This window comes from Nyctibius grandis, chromosome 1 (genome assembly GCF_013368605.1).
Source record: "Nyctibius grandis isolate bNycGra1 chromosome 1, bNycGra1.pri, whole genome shotgun sequence".
Lineage (NCBI taxonomy): Eukaryota > Metazoa > Chordata > Aves > Nyctibiiformes > Nyctibiidae > Nyctibius > Nyctibius grandis.
The window spans coordinates 87,233,763-87,245,042 of record NC_090658.1 but is presented as its reverse complement, the minus strand read 5'-3'; positions in this window follow the sequence as shown (position 1 = coordinate 87,245,042).

The following is an 11,280-nucleotide window of genomic DNA, read 5'->3' as shown; positions in this document are numbered from 1 at the left end:
GAATCTTTTTTATTGCATATTTTGTGTAGATCCAGTTTTGGACCAACGAAGGTTTGCTTGAGGCACGTGGTAACATTAATCCAAGATGTTAAGGAAGGAGAGAGAGAAAGAAAGAAAGGGTTAATATAGATATTCTTACATATTTCTTCGGAGCCCAGCACTATAGCTGGAACATTGCCAAGATGTGGTATTTTGTGAGCATTTCTACTGCAACTGAAATATTATCCAAGTAAATAAACATTTCCCTCTCAGGAATGTTAAGAGATGAACAATTAGTCACATAACTGTAGTTAGATCCCTTGGAGCAATTCAGAGAGCAAGCACAGCTGTACCCCACTAATAAAGCCCTCATTTAAGGGAGAACTTTAGGAATTTCCTGTAGTTTGACTGCATGGGAATGGTGAGAAAGGCTTTGATGAAGTCTGTTTGGACAGGAAAGCCCCTTTATAAATGCCTAGGTAAAAGAGTAATAGAAATCTTAAAGAGTTTTAGAGGCTCTAGATTCAAAACTCAGTTCAATCATGAAGGTGATGTAGCATCAGAGTCTGGAAGTATCCTGAGAGAATGTCTGCCCTTCTTCATTCCTTCTTTTTAGGTCTAGGAAGATGTGACAATTCTGCATTTCCTCTCATTTACACTGTGTAAGTGAAGAGGTTGGGTTTTTTATTTCCTTTTCGTTTTCCAAAGCTCTTGTGTGATTTCATAATGCACCAAACCAAGGAAACAATTCTACAATCAAAAAAAGTTACAATACACATAGCTCCAGTACTCCTGGATGATAAGTAGGAAGAAAACACCTTGAAATGAATCCAATGTCATGTCATTGAAAACTCTAACTAAAAATATTAACTTTTTATTTTTTACTTTTTCAGTCTGCAATGATTTACAAAGCTTCAAATGCCCACAAATCTACTAAGCCAGGCCATTTAAAGAATCTAAATAAGCTTGCATGATTTTAAGCTTTCTGACTTTGAATATTAGCTTTGAAGTCATGCCAAAAACTGACTGCAGCAGAGCTGCTTTAGAACTGAATTCCTGACACTGGAATTAGTGTTGGGTGTGTGGCATGCCTAATTATAATCTTGACCATGCTTGCTGTAGACAGCCATCACACATGGTGCCTCTGAGTCAATAATTTTCCTAAGATAAGATGTGAAGCATCCTGGCTCTTTTCATTTTTACAGACTGGTGTTTTGGACTCTGTCCATTCTGCAAAGCCAGCTTGCCTAACGACACATGGCGTTTTTCCACAGGACAGAAATATTGCTTGAACATTCCTTTAGTTAGTTCCTGGTCAAAAGTTATAGCAGGAGCTCAAGAAAAACATCAGAAGTCAAAATGCTTCATATATAGGCTACAATCACAATTGATTGTATTCTCAAGCTTCTTACATTTCTGAATTTGTTATAGCGTCAGTGTTTTATTTATAGAAAAACTTAATATTTATATCAATACAAACGTGGTCACTGTGTAAAAGAAGTAAATTAGCATGCTACTTCATCTGTGTAACAAAACACACCCATCATGTCATACATTTTTGTTCTCTGTGCTACAGTGAAGACCATATACTTCTGTTACTGAAGGCTATTGAAGTAATATAGTATGACAGAGGTAAAAAGAAAAACATACACAAGTAGATTGAGTTGTTTTTTTTTAAAAACACATGCATATATGTCACTGTCTTCCTAACAAAAGACTCCTATCCTGTGCTTAGAAAGGTAAACAACAGCATTTTCATTGAATTTAGTGGAGCAGAATCAAGTTCTAGATTTTCAGAAAATAAATATGTCTTTCACTCAAACATTAGTCACTATGAAAGAACAGATAATTCATTTGAAATATTGAGCTCTTAAAATGCATTCTTCTTCCTGGCTAGATGATTTCATTTAACTTTTATGACACAATTAGTCATCCTATCATGATGCAGCACAACGTAACTGAGCACATCAGGCATTTCAGATAAGAATTGCCTTGCAGATACAGATGTTGGTAATAGTTTCAAAGCAAATTCTGTTTTGAATGTAGGAGTAGATTACACAAAAAAGTCAAATATCAAAAAGTGGTATGTATATTCTATACATTCTGGACCCTTTATATGAATTTTCCTACATATCAAATGATATTCCAGTCACAGAATCACAGAATCACAGAACATTAGGGATTGGAAGGGACCTCGAAAGATCATCTAGTCCAATCCCCCTGACGGAGCAGGATTGCCTAGACCATATCACACAGGAATGCGTCCAGGCGGGTTTTGAATGTCTCCAGAGAAGGAGACTCCACAACCTCTCTGGGCAGCCTGTTCCAGTGTTCAGTCACCCTTACAGTAAAGAAGTTTTTCCTCATATTTCTGTGGAACCTCCTGTGTTCCAGCTTGCACCCATTGCCCCTTGTCCTGTCAATGGATGTCACTGAGAAGAGCCTGGCTCCCTCCTCATGACACTTGCCCTTTCCATATTTATAAACATTAATGAGGTCACCCCTCAGTCTCCTCTTCTCTAAGCTAAAGAGACCCAGCTCCCTCAGCCTCTCCTCATAAGGGAGATGTTCCACCCCCTTAATCATCTTTGTGGCTCTGCGCTGGACTCTCTCTAGCAGTTCCCTGTCCTTCTTGAACCGAGGGGCCCTCAACCTTCACCGCTTCAACCAGACCCTCCTTGTTAGTGAGGATAAGATCCAGCAGCACTCCTCTCCTAGTTGGCTCATCCACCATTTGCATCAGAAAGTTATCATCAATGCACTGGAGGAACCTCCTGGACTGAGGATGGCTGGCTGACTAGGCCTCCCAGCAAATATCAGGGTTGTTGAAATCCCCCATGACAACCAGGCCCTGTAATTGAGAGACTGCTCTCAGCTGCCTGTAGAAGGCCTCATCACCCTCCTCATCCTGATCCGGTGGCCTGTAATAGACACCCACAACAGTATCACCCCTGATGGCCTGCCCCTTAATTCGCACTCACAAACACTCAACTCGCTCCTGATCCGCCCCTGGACAGAACTCAATACATTCTAGCTGCTCACTCACATAAAGAGCAACTCCACCACCTCTCCTTAGTGGCCTGTCTTTCCTGAACAGGACATAGCCATCCATGACCACATTCCAGTCATGCGAGGCGTCCCACCAAGTCTCTGTAATTGCCACTAGATCATAGCCCCCCGACCAAACACGGATTTCCAACTCCTCCTGTATATTCCCCATGCTGCGTGCATTGGTGTACAGGTATTTCAGGGAGCGAGCTGAGCACACCGGTTTCACCCTAGGGGGATGGGAGGCCTCCTGGTCTACCTCAACACTAGAGCGTTGCCCCAGTGGTGCAAGCCCAGCTACTACCCCATCCCCCTTCGAATCTAGTTTAAGGCTAGTTTAGGGCTCTCCGAATGAGCCCTGCTAATTCCTTTCCCGGAACCCTTTTGCCCCTACGACATAAACCTTTCCCATGTATTACCGTCACACCTGGTGTCTTATAAAACCAGCCATTATCAAAGAACCCAAAGCCCTGCCTGTAGCACCAGTCTCGTAGCCAGCCATTTATGGAGAGAATCCTACTATTCCAACCCACGTCATCACCTGAAAATGGAAGGAGGGAGGAGAAAACAACTTGTGCCCCAGACTCTTTCACCAACCATCCTAGGGCCTTGTAGTCTTTCTTCATCCCCCTCAGACTACGGGATGCAGCTTCTTCCCCACCTGTCTGGAAGATCAGCAGGGGGTAGTAGTCTGTGGCCTTCACCAGGTTGGGGAGTTGCCTGGTGATATCCCTGATTCGGGCTCCAGGCAGACTGCAGACCTCCCTGTGATGGGGGTCAGCTCTGCATATTGGGCCCTCAGTTCCCTTTAGGAAGGAGTCTCCAACCACTAAGACTCTTCTCTTCTTCCTTGTGGAGGAGGTAGCTATACGCCTGTCAGGTTTTTCTGACTGTGGTGGGACCTCTGATATAGGTTGCCTCTCCACCACATCCCCATTGGACCGGCTGTATTCTACTAGGGCTTCATATCTATTGCTCAGAGGCACCTGAGGAGGCAAGGTAGGCAAGGAGGGCACTCGCCTTTTGCCTCGGCCATAGACTTGCCTCCACTCACTCCTCTCCTCTAGGTTATTGTTTTCCACCTGAGAGGGGTAGAGTACAGGGGTCCCTCGATCCTGGGAGCTCTCCGGCAGGTGCTCCCATTTTTGTTGCAGGGAAGGCAGAGCCTGGCTCCACCAGTCTATCTCCATTTCAGCCTCCTGAATGCTCCTAAGCCTTTCTACTTCAGCTTGAAGCCTTTCAACCTGGCTTTGCAGCTGTGCCGCTCGGCCGAGCAGATCATCTACCTGCTCACAGCGCACACAGCCCCCTGTCACCACAGAGACACTGTAGCATTCCCTGCAGCCTGTGACCTGCACCATCGCCTCCTTCCGTGGGAGCTCTGTCTGGGTTCCCACATCCATTTTGGTCTTCTTCCGCCGGGTAGATACCATTGTTCTTTCACTGAGCTGGGAAATACCTGCTGGTGACACCCCTGGTTGACAGCTCCTTGGCGCCTTCCTCACCTTGTGCACTGGGAGGGAGTCAGCGCCCTCCCCAACGAGCTGCAAATGGCTGTGGCCTCCCCCCCCTGGGACACACACAGTCACTGCTGACTTTCCCTGTACCCTCTGGGCAGGGACTATTCCCTGTCCTCCAGGAGGCTTTTTATCACCCAATCAACAGGGGGTGGTGCTACGCCCCCTCCTCTCCTGATTCGTTGCCGGGAACCTCCGGGTCCGGGGTGGGGGGGGAAACAGCTCGGGGCTGCTGCTCGGGGGGGCCCAGAGAATGAAAACCACCCGGTACAGCCCGATCTCGCCCCCGCACTCACCTCAGTCGCTGCCGTCGCTGCAGCCGCTGTCGCAGCTGCCGCCGCCGCAGACCTACCTTTAGAAAGAATAGAGAGGTAAAAACCCACAGTGTAAACATTAAACCTGTCACTAAAACTCATGTTTCAAAGACCTTTGGCAATTATATTTCTAAGTTTCTATGTATCTATGAAAATTGTGTGTTGGACTTTATTTACCACTGGTTTATACCTCGTGAAGGTACTACTGCTTTTACAAAGAGTGAAAAATACGGCATATAAAATAAATGAATTTTGTAAAAAAAAAGAGTAGTTATCTAGAATTATATATCTTAACCACAAAAAGCCCTACCAAAATTAGCAGAACAAAATATAAATTTCAATTTAAGATGAGAAAGCTAAACATGCATAAATAAGAAATTACTTGCTGCTCAGAAGCCAGGTTAAATTCTGTTCCTTTCACATAAACATAACAACTACTGGTTAAATTTTATTCTGATATTCTGAAGTAAACCAGAACTGATGTGTTACTACATCTTCAAATATTTTAAGTGCGAAAAATATGTTGAGAATTCTTAAGATTCTCCTTGAAAAATAATTGTCACTTTTTTTAATCATCTATTGAACATTTGCAAAATTTTTTTTTTAATAGCTGTCATGTCTAAAATATTTTTTGTTTTGTTTTGTTTTGATGGTATAAAGTCTCCTGGTAGAAGATGTCACATGATTTACTTAAAACATTTAAATTTTTATTACTCACATTTTCATGGATTGATTATGATAAAGGATATACACACATTAGAAGTCTTGTGTTTAGCTCAGAAAAACAAAACAAAACAAAGCCAGAAAATGTAGGAAACTAAATATTTTTATGTATGATACTTAGCATCTCAAATCTCTCCTCCATTTCGTTAAAGCAATTTCAGTTGTGTCATGGGTTACATCAGTATTTTTGTGGGAGTGTATATTTCCCAGCATAAAATAGTCTGTAGTCTGTAACAAAAACATGCTTTCAATAATTTCATGAAAAGAACATAGCAGACAGAAATATAATAGTTGTGAAATGCATATATATTGTCTGTTTGTAAAATATACCAATATTTAAAGCTTTAAATTAAAATATTGTCAGCTATACAATTTGTTTTGGTTTTAGTTCACTTCATAGTCTTCATGGTGTATTACAGGAAAATGTTTAAGTGTCTTAATTAAGAACTATTTTGTTTTCAGTAGTCCACTTAAGGAATATTTATATTATCTTTACTAAGAGATTATTTTTCTACAATTCTACATCTTACCCTTTATGTTTATATTGTAACAGACATTCTAAGGATGATTTTGGTTTAGTTTTAATTTGTTTTGTATTCTTCATTTACATGGCTTTCGACTTGCATAAATAAATTAATATTTTCAAACGAGATGTTGGTTAATGGAGTCATAGTAGTGGTGTAGCTACTATGATGGCCAAAGGATACAGGCAGGACAAATTATGAAGGGAGAGACACTGTCTCTTAGGCTATGTGTTAAAAATATGTTTTGAATTCATATGTCACTGATGAAGTCATGGGAAGTAAATATAATTCTAGAAAAACATGAGTTGTATGTAACTGAGTAGGTAAGTAGCCACTTCTTAAGCAAATGAAGTCTCCCTCTTCACTGTAAATAGTTTTTCTTTAGACTACTGTATTGCAGTACAGAGAGAGGTTTTAACTTTAGAAAAAATATATTTATGTAAAGAAAAACATTCTTATAGATTTTGTTAATATAGAATTTAAAAATAAAGAAGATCTTCTGTCTTTTATTGCAAATTCTGTGGAAGTGTAACACCATTAGTCTCAAAACAATTACCTGTGGGATGAAAATCCTGCCTCTGCTGAAGTCATAACTCCTATTGACTTCACTGCAATCAAGACATTACCACTGATTTATATCAGTGTGAGATGAAACTCAGGCTTCAAGATATTGTCTGAACTTTGGCAAACCGAAACCAAACAGATTCACTCAGTCATAGATACAAAAAGATCTGTTCATTGTTCTGAGTCTTACATGGAAATGCCAAATGTCTTCCGCTTCATACGCTGCCATTTAGAGAGGCTGGCATACCGTGTTTCAAAAATTGGCCTTCAGAGTGGAACAAGTGCATTGAGAAAACAATCAGCTTATTTCTTCATGAGAGTAGTATAACGAATTCATGTCTTCTTCCTACACGCAACCTAAACTGTCCCTCTACTCTGCTCTTGTGAGACCCCACCTGGAGTACTGCATCCAGCTCTGGGGCCCCCAACAGAAAGACATGGAGCTGTTGGAGCAAGTCCAGAGGAGAGCCACAAAGATGATCAGAGGGCTGGAGCACCTCTCCTATGAAGACAGGCTGAGTGAGTTGGGCTTGTTCAGCATGGAGAAGAGAAGGCTCCGGTAAGACCTTCTAGCAGCCTTCAGGTACCTGAAGGGGGCCTACAAGAAAGCTGGAGAGAGACTTTTTACAAGGGCATGTAGTGATAGGATGAGGGGGAATGGTCTAAAACTGAGAGAGGGTAGATTTAGATTAGATCTTAGGAAGAAATTCTTTACTGTGAGGGTGGTGAGACACTGGAACAGGTTGCCCAGAGAAGTTGTGGCTGCCCCCTCCCTGGCAGTGTTTAAGGCCAGATTGGATGGGGTTTTGAGCAACATGGTCTAGTGGAAAGGTGTCGCTGCCCATGGCAGGGGTGTTGGAACTAGATGATCTTTAAGGTCCCTTCCAACCCAAACCATTCTGTGATTCTATGATTCTAAACAAAAGGACAGCCACATTAGAAGTTTCCATAGATAAGAAATCTGCATCCAGTACCTCTGCTTGTGTGAACTGACTGCAGAGCTCACTCTCTTCCTCTGGTTGAGGATTTGCCACCATGAAACAGGTGGAGAAATCACTTTTTCATTGACTGTACAAAAAGAGAAGTGCTCTATTTGACCTCAATTTTTCTTGACATGACAAGGCAGATTTTTTCCGTCAGAACACATGCATTTTTCATTGAAATGTAGAACTTCTGAAATTTTTACTAAAGATTATTTTATGTGTTAAATCGTAAGTATGTACATATGTATGTGCATGCATATGTATACACACTGCCAAATGCAAGGGAAGTTTGCTAAGAAAGCCAGTATCTAACGAGAAGCTACCACTTAAGATTTATTTGGTTTATTTTGTAGAATCCTGGGTCAGATTATTTTTCCTCCATACATTATTTCAGCTTCTGCTTATACCATAGAATTTGTGTTCCTTCCATTCTAACTATGTAAAGGGCATGATTTCAGCATTCTAACTTTAAAGCTTGAAATATTTCGGCTTCCTGGGGCCACAATTTTGCATTTTACGAAAAAAACCTCAAACAAAAAACTGCTGCGATTTAGTCTTCTGAGATTATTATTTGGGGTATAGGAAATCTCTTTATCTTCATAGTATGCTTTCTATACACTGCAGTAATATGAATAAAACTCAAAGATTTATCTGAGAAAAGAACTTTAGGCATTGTTGAAAAGGAGTAAGTAAATGTACAGTATAAGTATGTATAAATAAAGCCTCTTTATCTTGTCTGAGGAGTTTATACTTTGTTTCAGCAGTCTATAGTATTCTTTGGAATGAAAATTACTGTTTGAAATGCTAAATATTTACTTGGTCAATAGTTAAGGCACTATTGGATCTCAAAAACACTCAAAACCAAAGTAAACATTCACAAAAAGTCCTTTATTTTATGATTTTGGGGCCTGATTTTTTTTTTTTTTACTAATAACACAGCAACAGGAGCAAAATGGAGAATAAGCCCCACATTTTCCGCCTTTTAAACTTCCAGCTAGGTAGATTGAATCTCTTGCCTCTTAACACTTTCCACAGGCTTTGAAATGGCTGAAAGTAAATCAGACATCAAGCACTAACCTTTACCTTCCCAGAGATACAGACCTATGAAAAATTCAGTTTTGTTTGGGACCCAAGAGCCAAGCATACAAGAAATTACTCCCATCCCTGTATTATTAGTAAAAGCCATGGTTCTGCAGACAAAGGATTTCTATCAAAGCCAACAAAAAGTAGCTAATCTGCTTTCAAGTTTTGAGCTAAATCCCCCTGAGATCCTGTAGAAAGGGTTGTTGATTTTTTGGTTGGGTTTTTTTTTTAAGTATGTTTAAAACTAGACAAAATATATATATCATAGACTGCAAAGTGTGGAGCACTTTTCAGTTCTCTTTTAAAGTGCTTGTTTAATTGATTTTTTTGTTGTTGTTGCAAATGGAGATTTCTCTCTCGACAACAGCTGCTGTGCTTTCTGCAGAGTCTGGTAAGCATCAGTGCTCCAAATGAGCCTGAGTCTCAAGAGGAGGAAGCAGAGAATCAGAAGCAGAGCATTGTGCCTCTTTTGTCACTATTCTGTTAGCAGCCTTGAGTTAATGTATGCCTGCCTCTCAGGCAAAAAAAAAAGCTCAACAACTTGTCCTTGTTTGAAACGATAATACACCACTGGCTCAATTTTGTAAAAATCAGTCTGCTCAGCTGTGGAAACAGACATGTTTTTCCTGTTGTGTGATATATGCAATGAGTTCTCACCATACGCCCAGTACTTGGATGATGGGATTTTAAATGTCAGGAAATAAATGAAAATATCAATAGTTTGGCAATAAGAAGATTTCTGTTTAATGTGAACCTGACTTTCTGAGAATCTTTTTGTGAGCTTCTCCCTAAAACCTAATGGTGAAGATTAATTTTAAATTGAAAAATGACAGTAGATTTGAGTTTGCTTGTGTGTGGTACATTTCATTGAGAAAGAAACAGAAAATTATGAGTGCCTTATTATGGGTACAGTGAGAGGGATACCTGAGGCAAGATCACCTGAGGTCTAGGGAAGAGATCGTCCCTCTGTACTCGGCACTGGTGAGGCTGCACCTTGAATACTGTGTCCAGTTCTGGGCCCCACACTTCAAGAAAGATGTTGAGGTGTTGGAGCGAGTCCAGAGGAGGGCGACCAAGCTGGTGAAGGATCTGGAGAGTATGACCTATGAGGAACGGCTGAGGGAGCTGGGGTTGTTTAGCCTGGAGAAGAGGAGGCTCAGAGGTGACCTTATTGCAGTCTACAACTACCTGAAGGGAGGTTGTAGTGAAGTGAGAGTCGGCCTCTTCCCCCAGGCAACTAGCGATAGGACAAGAGGACATAGCCTCAAGCTTTGCCAGGGGAGGTTCAGGTTGGACATTAGGAAGAATTTCTTCTCAGAGGGAGTCATTAGACATTGGAACTGGCTGCCCAGGGAGGTGGTGGAGTCACCAACGCTGTATGTGTTTAAGAAAAGACTGGACATGGCACTTAGTGCCATGGTCTAGTTGACATGGTGGTGTCAGGGCAATGGTTGGACTCGATGATCCCAGAGGTCTCTTCCAACCTGATTGATTCTGTGATTCTGTTATTAAATCTCTTTCACACTTTAATTTGTAAGTTTATTAGAAAATATGAATTTGCAGAGTATTTTCAATTCATGAGTTATTTACCAATATTTAAGGAGATTTTTTATAAAACTTTCCTATTGAAACGTTGTCCAGTTTTCCCTGTTTTGTTTGGTTTGCACCCCTCAACATTCACACATACATACACTCTTATTCATTCTTTTTAAACAAAGTAAATACTCTGTTTCCCCCTTTCATGATTAAATTGAGCTTATCCCAAAGTTTCTGATGAAATCCTCCTCATTTGCAGTAGCATATCCTGATGCCCTAACATAAGGCAGCATGTCTGTGAAAAGCAAGTTATTTATTTTTTTAATAAAAATATACATGTAGGTAATACTCTTGTTTTCTGTGTGAAATTTGAGAAAAGTTAGAGTAATCATGAGAGTTTGTAGGGTTTTATGATGTCATTATTAGGGAAGGGAGTAAAAAAAGGGTAATAAGGATGTTTATGAATGAGTTTTTAAGAAGGTTTTCAAGAAAATAGAGGATGGGAGTAGTCTGGGCGAGATATAGCCTGGAAGAAATGCAAGGCCTTGCATACGGAAAGGAATTCCCCTATAGAAAGAACTTTGCTTCTGCTTCTGTTTCCATTACAGTCAATAGGAAAATTTGAAAATATCTGTCACCTTCATTGGAAATAGGAAAAGGCCTATGAACAGCTTTCCATTTGTGGGAATGAAATAAATAACATTGCTAAGACTTCCATTCACATAAGTTATTTATTTGCCTCGGTGTTTTTTGTGGGAATGACAGTATAGCAATCTAAACCCTCGCTCTGTGTGTATGTGCACATGTACATATATGTCTGTGAATAAATGCATTCAAATATACACATACTAGGCAGCAGTACAAGCCTTCACTGCTGAAACTGAGTGCAACCCAGACGTTCCTACGTTAATTTTTTATTCTGAGTTTGAAGCGAATCTACTGTAATACTCCCTTCAGCCATCAGCATTCTTACTCCATTGTAATATAGAGCAGTGAAGGTCAGTGTTGA